Source organism: Belonocnema kinseyi, chromosome 2 (genome assembly GCF_010883055.1).
Source record: "Belonocnema kinseyi isolate 2016_QV_RU_SX_M_011 chromosome 2, B_treatae_v1, whole genome shotgun sequence".
Taxonomy (NCBI): domain Eukaryota; kingdom Metazoa; phylum Arthropoda; class Insecta; order Hymenoptera; family Cynipidae; genus Belonocnema; species Belonocnema kinseyi.
This window is the reverse complement of record NC_046658.1, coordinates 50843347-50850186: the sequence shown is the minus strand read 5'-3', so window position 1 is coordinate 50850186 and position 6840 is coordinate 50843347. Positions and strand designations below refer to the sequence as shown.

The following is a 6840-nucleotide window of genomic DNA, read 5'->3' as shown; positions in this document are numbered from 1 at the left end:
CATATATCTAGTCGGGAGTGGTGCTGACTGAAAACAGATGATTTGGAGCGATTTGCGCGCCATATGTTGGTCATTCTAAGGACTTATTGAACTACCCTCGTAATTTTAATATAAATGAGAAATACCATAGTGTTAACATCCATCAATTTGTTTAAGCTTTGCTGAATAATAGATTATTGATTTTTTTAGCTTGTTAAACAATACATAAAAGAAGAAAGTTTTTGAAAGTTAAAAGTAGCGTGGAAAAAGATTAAGCAGTATTCTAATTAATTAACCCTTAGTGACTACTAGGGTGGTCCAAAAATGCATGGCAAATTTTTTTTGAATGCTAGAGGGCAACGATCCCCCTCATTTTATTTCAAATTCGAAAAAAGAAATTCCTTAACTTTTTATTTTTTTATTTATTTATTTTAACAGGTGTCGTTTTTGACTTGAAGGTTCGCATGTAAAATGCATGGGGTAAAATCACTTTTTTGAGTTTTTAGAATAATTTTTTAGGGTTTGAAAAAATCTTACGGGAAAGTATGGGGGCCTGTAGAGAATTACCCAACAAAGGATTTTATCTATCAGATATATGGGTTTGACACCTCTAACACATCCCCACGAATACCTGAAAACTACCCTTTAAACAATGTCATTCTTTCCTGAAATCGACCTTTTGAACACTGTGTTCTCGTATTTTTGTACTTAAAATTATTAATGTTGGTATAGTGGATATATTTATTATCTTTATTTTATTAATTCTTAATTATTAAAACAAATAGAATTTGTTTAAATAATTTTTTCCTCGAAAATTCGTTTTTCCCCCTAAAAGTTATTATTATTAATCTAGTAAAATATTTATTAACGTTGGTTAATTAATGTTCCATTATTTAAACAAATGGGGTTTGTTGAAACAATTTTTTTCGAAACTTCGTTTTTTTCCTTAAAAATGATTACTATTGGTCTAGTGGAATATTTATTAACATTAGTTTATTAATTTTCAATTGTTCAAACAAATGAAATTTCTGCAAACAATTTTTTTATTAAAAAATTATTAACATTGCTTTAGTGGAATATTTCTCAACACTGTTTGATTAATCTTATTTAGAAAAAAATTTCTAATGAAAATATTACTTAAATATTACTGAGAAATTAATTATTATTATATTAATTATTAATTAGTTATTATTTATCTCTGATAAATATTCCACTAAATCAACAGTAATAATTTTTGTTTATAAAATTCGAAACGAAATTATTTAAACCAATTCCTTTTGTTTAAATATTAATAATTTTTTGTAAAAAAAAAACAGAATACAGTGCTCGAAATGTCGATTTCATGAAGAATTGACATTTTTTGTTTTAAGGGTAGTTTTCAGGCACTCGTGGGGGTGTTAGGAGTTTTAAACCCAAATATATGATACATAAAATTGTTAGTTGGACAATTCTCTAAAAGGCCCCATACTTTGCCGTGACATTTTTTCAAACCCTAAAAATGATTCCAAAAACTCAAAAAAGTTATTTTTCGCCATGCATTTTACATGGGAAACTTTAACTCAAAACCGGCACCTGTTAAAATCGAAAAATGAAATAAAAATTAGAGAATTTCTTTTTTTGGGTTTGGAATGAAATTGGGGGGATCGTTGCCCTCTAAGAAATCAAAGCCTTTTTGAGCCACCCTAGTGACCACACATGGGTCTTAGGGACCCAGAGGTCTTTCATAATGAAATTTTAAGTAGCTTAATGCAAAGGAAGCAGGTCTATTGCAACATTCGTCGATACTTAAAGAGTTTAACTACGCTTTAGGATGCTTAGCATGATAATAAAGTCTAGAAAGTATATTTTTCAGTGTCAAACATTTTTTAAAAGACATATAGCGTTCTAAAACGACGCTTTTTGATAGAGTGAAGAGATGCGGTTTCACGCCGTGCTGCTTTCCAAAGGCACAGCGTCTCCATGTGTGATTATTGCAGTAACATAAGATAAAAGGAAGATTAGTTTAGTTTGTCTTAATTTTATGCCTATAATGTTAAATTTCAAGAATTAATCAATATTTCCCAAAATTATTTTTTATAACAAGTAATACAGTATAGTATTTTTACAAAAACGCATGATTTATTTTTTCTCTTTTTGCCGCCATTCATCCCTCAAAATAAATATATTCTTTTGAATAATCCACTGAACTACTATTTATTTTTTTTAAAGTGATACATCTGGAGAAATCGTAACTAAATTTTTAGCCCTTAATATCGACAATTAAAAAAGTTTTGAATTTCTAAATGAAAATAGTCTGTTTTCTACTTTTTGGACTTTAACAGTTTTTTAAATATATCCAAATGTAAATTTCGGCAAGACGACCTACATGAGCTTTTAAAGTTACTTCTTAAGAACTTCTAAAAAAATTTTCAAGTAAAAATATTCAATATATTTTTTTTGTAGCGCTTTTTGTCGCCTGGGTCATTTGGACCCAAGTGTGGTCAGCGTGTTACTCCACAGAAGTGTGGTCACTGAGGGTTAACTTAGAACTCAGAGTGAAGCTCTTTTGAAGAGTCATGTTTTTAATAGAGCAAAAAGGCATGGTGGTTTTTTCAGATTGATTTCACTCCTTTTTGAATGTTTTAATATTGCCTTTGATACTTCTATTTTCACCTGGTAATTAATTTTAGTATGCATTTGTACTTTCAGGCGCTGCAACAAAGGATGAGGAACTGAACTGGAGGAACACACAACGTCACCATGAAAGTACTCCTGATACTGGTGACTCTGGTGTTGGAGATTCAACTTTACTTCACGGGTGAGATGAATATTTCTCTTTGTGGTTTCCATATTCACTCTTCATTTAATTAATCAAGAACCTTGTCATTCAAAAAGCTACTTCTGTGGATATCTGTTACATTTCCTGAATTAACTTGACATCTTAAGGATTAGGAAAAACTTTTGCGCTTTGTGTTACAGGCCGTACATAAATTACGTTGTTTTCTTCGCTTCTGCACGACGTACTTCCCTCTGTTAGGGTACGAAAGTTTTTAAACCCCGCTTCATCTTTCTTACATGATTTTCAACAGTTAAGTATTTTCGGAAAATTTATTTAGGGTTTATCCAAACATAATTTAAGACGTTCCAGAGGTGGAGGTGAGAGGGATTTGGTTAGATCTTAATGTTTAGTTAGTGGGGTTAGTGGGGAACCTTACATAACGACTTCGTGAGGTTCTTTGCTTGGGGTGATTGCTAGAGAGATTGATCAGCAACCTGGGTCGGAGCAGTGTTGCGGGACGAACGTGTTATTTACTTAAATAGCACGAGAATTCTGGATTAATCTGAAAAATCCCTATCCCTTCCACACACTACCCCTTTCCCCTACCGAGTAAGTCACGCCTACCCCGAAAGGGAAATGGGTTAATGGTGTAATAATAATAATATATACATAGAGAGAAAGGGAGAGAGAGAGATCATCGACAAAAACAAGCGTTTTTAAGCCCCCTATTGCACAAGGCCCTTTAAAAATAAGTCTACTTTTTTCGAGATGTACTGCAAGTACATCATATATATATCATAAAACAAAAATTATCAAAACATAAGTGCATATATCGATCTAGCAGAAGTAATTTTTAAAGTTTTAAAGTTTTCAACCATTGCCTAGATACAGCAAAAATTATGTTAAAATTTCAGTCATGCACAGTAGTTTATCATTCATGAGCATGAAATTTTCAATATATCTATGTTCAGCATACGAAGTTTGAAAATGCTTAACAGTGTGCAAGGTACCGTGCAATCGATTCTCTTATCGAATAAATTACACTGGTCATTTGAATTGCTGGAATAGATCCAGGAAATACACAGCAAATCCTGCCCTCGTCGCTTGTGAAGATTTATTTTATGGACGCAGTCTTCGGCTCGTAAAAAAATGAGAAGAAGAAATAGAAAGTGTTCCGGTTGTCGAGCGGTTTGCCAAACTCGTGCCAAACTTCCGTGCTTACATTCCGACTGAGTCATTTTCCCGTCTGCCCAAAAAACACTTAATACACTTGGCTTAGCGAATGGCTGACAAGTAATTTCCGGATATCGTGTTGCTCAAAACCACCAAAACTTTAGCCTCGTTAACCCAGCTAAAACTTTTCCTCCGATCGCGAGCAAATTGGTATATCTACAGATGGGTTGTTTTTTAATTCAATTTTCCAACCCTTAACTACTTCGATATCATCGCTGTCATGACAAGAACGTCATCTATACATTCTTCTACATTTTTCGTCTTTAAGGGAGGTTCATAAGCAGTAACTTACAATTAAAAGCATGCTATGAAATTATTACATTATATTAATTGATATTATTAGGCATTATTTTATTCAAGTCTTTAAGATTAAATATTTTTATGTTGTTAACAACCCGTTTTAAGACTTCCTTTATAAATTTGCAAGCATATTGCCCACAAAAGTTCAAATTTTTATAAGCGCCAGGTAATAGAGAACAATAGAGTGTCTCTGTTAAAGATCTGCCACTGTTTTTAAAACTTATTCATAACCGCATGAATATTGAATAGGACCAACAGTATTAGCTGAGGAAATTTATAACTAGAAATTTCCCTTCCATTTTAGAGATAATAAAGTTTCAGATATATTTTGTTCTAGTATTTCTTAACTGAATATTTATCGAGGAAGTTTATCATTTAGATGCGAATTTTTAAATATCTACGTAATTATTTGTAAGGTAATTTTATTTAATTGTTCGCGCTTCATCGCAATTATAGATACGGCTTGAATTTTTGGCAGAAGACCTATTGCGGCGATTTCCGCCTTGCTTTTACTAATAATCAAATTCTTAGTTGATGATCAGGTGATGCGCAATCCACCTATATTAATTTCTTTTAAGCTGTCGCGTGATGTGTAGGAGAGAATCGCGCGGGATCAGAACAGAAATGCGAGACTCTATGTGTAATATTTTAATGTATTTTAATTCACAATTTGATCTTTTAATGTGTGCAAACTTATAGTGTGTCAAAAAAGTATGTGCCATGGTCTGATTTTTATATGATCGAATCTCGTTTAAATTCACATTCTATAATAGTCGTAATCAAAGTTATATCTGTGTCGTTACACAGAAAAAAGCTGGTGTTGAATTTGTTGCAGCTCAAATTTCAATGGTTTCCCAATGAGAATTTCTAAGAATTTTCAGTCTCAAATTGAATCCTCTGAACGTAGTTGCACATTTGGTGATCTAGGGGAATGTATCATGTTGAGACTGAATTTTGGCTCATGCCGAAAGTTTTTGAGTGCTTAACCGCGATGGTAATACGGAAACATTTTAAAATAATATTTACCTAATTTTCATTTTTCTTTCCTTTAACAGTTCCTACTAGTCACTTAGAATGAAATTATAACTTCCAAATGTTAGGTTAGTCATAGACATCCTCATTTAAACTAAAGCCGGAATTTATGGAAAATGTCTTGACTGCTTACATATAAAATGAGGTGTTTTCAGTTCAACCATCAGCTAACTTCACGTCATCAAATGTAGAAAATCTAGAGGAAATGTATTCGACCCCACAGGCATCAATTTCGATGCAGACGCTCACGACTTAGTTTTTACATACCAGCATTGATAGTTTGAATGTCATGTTGGTTTTAACTAACCTAAGATTTGGAAATTATACCACGCCAAGGACAATTTTTATTTAAAGACACTAATACTTACTGGTAAATGGGAGGAACTTAAAAGGTAGGTAATTATTATTATAACTGACCTGCTTATCAACATCTATTTCACTCATATAACGCCCGACAAGATCATCTTGACAGGTGACTGACAGTTTGTAGACAACACTTCACGTTGCTCTGAATGAGAAAAAACAGTCTCTAAATCATGATTTCCCCCTAGATTCTCATATTTAATCTGTGTTACTCAAATTTGTTGCAACCCAGTTGAACATCGATTTTGGTGTACTTTGGAGGATCGGTGATTTTCTGTATACAATTCACAAACTGGAACATAAGTGTGTTGATAATTTATTTGAAACGTTAATTGCTGCTAATAAATTCATGCTCACTTTTATTGATATTTTTTTATTTCATCGAGAAATTACTATTATTTGCATGACAGAGTTTCAGCTTATTTCTTCCATATCGCGAATTAACTTTAAATTTTGACACTAATTCTAGCATCAAATAAATGTCAAGAACATTTTGCTAACATTTCCGAAATTTATGTTTAAAAGCAATCAAATAAAAGTAGATTATTAAATATTCTAGGAAGTTGATAAAGCGACTGATTTGATAAATGATTTTTTCCATAGCTTATTTCAAATAAACTTCGAAATTCTTATCCCGCACTTACTGCATAGTCTTTATGATTCACATATTGCATTATTTTTTAAATAGCACGATCCTAAACTATGAGAATCACGAAGAAAATCCAGACCTAAAATGATTTTTCTCAAGAAGTACTTCACTTTAAAATATCTTGCATAAATCAAGTCCCTTGTCCTGGTCCATATTCAAGAAAGACTTCGATTAGTCTTCCTAGATATTCCATAGTTATATTTAAAATTTCTGGCTTACTTACTTTAAAATCTATTGTAAACACAATTTTGCGACGATAAAACCATGGTATTTTTATGAAAAATACCAATTTTTGGAAAGAAAATAATAATACAGCCTATTATTATTATTTAAATACTGCAATTGCTTTTGACTCCAATCGTCTCCAATCGAAGTTTCTATGTCTTGAAGACATATATTTAGGTCTTGAGTGGAATTTTCATGACACTCACTTTGACTGTCATAAAATCTAATCTTTATTAATGATTAAACAATATTTTATATTTTTATTTAAAGATATATATATATATATATATATATTTACATA

General features: G+C 31.8%; 1 long non-coding RNA gene across 1 annotated transcript in view; it reads left to right on the top strand.

The window, feature by feature from the left end:
- Positions 1–6840, top strand: part of LOC117167564 — a 253743-nt gene that overhangs the window by 212489 nt on the left and 34414 nt on the right. Inside the window, exon 2 of the long non-coding RNA XR_004466411.1 lies at positions 2668–2776. This is a non-coding gene — a long non-coding RNA (uncharacterized LOC117167564). The remainder of the gene's footprint in view (positions 1–2667; positions 2777–6840) is intronic.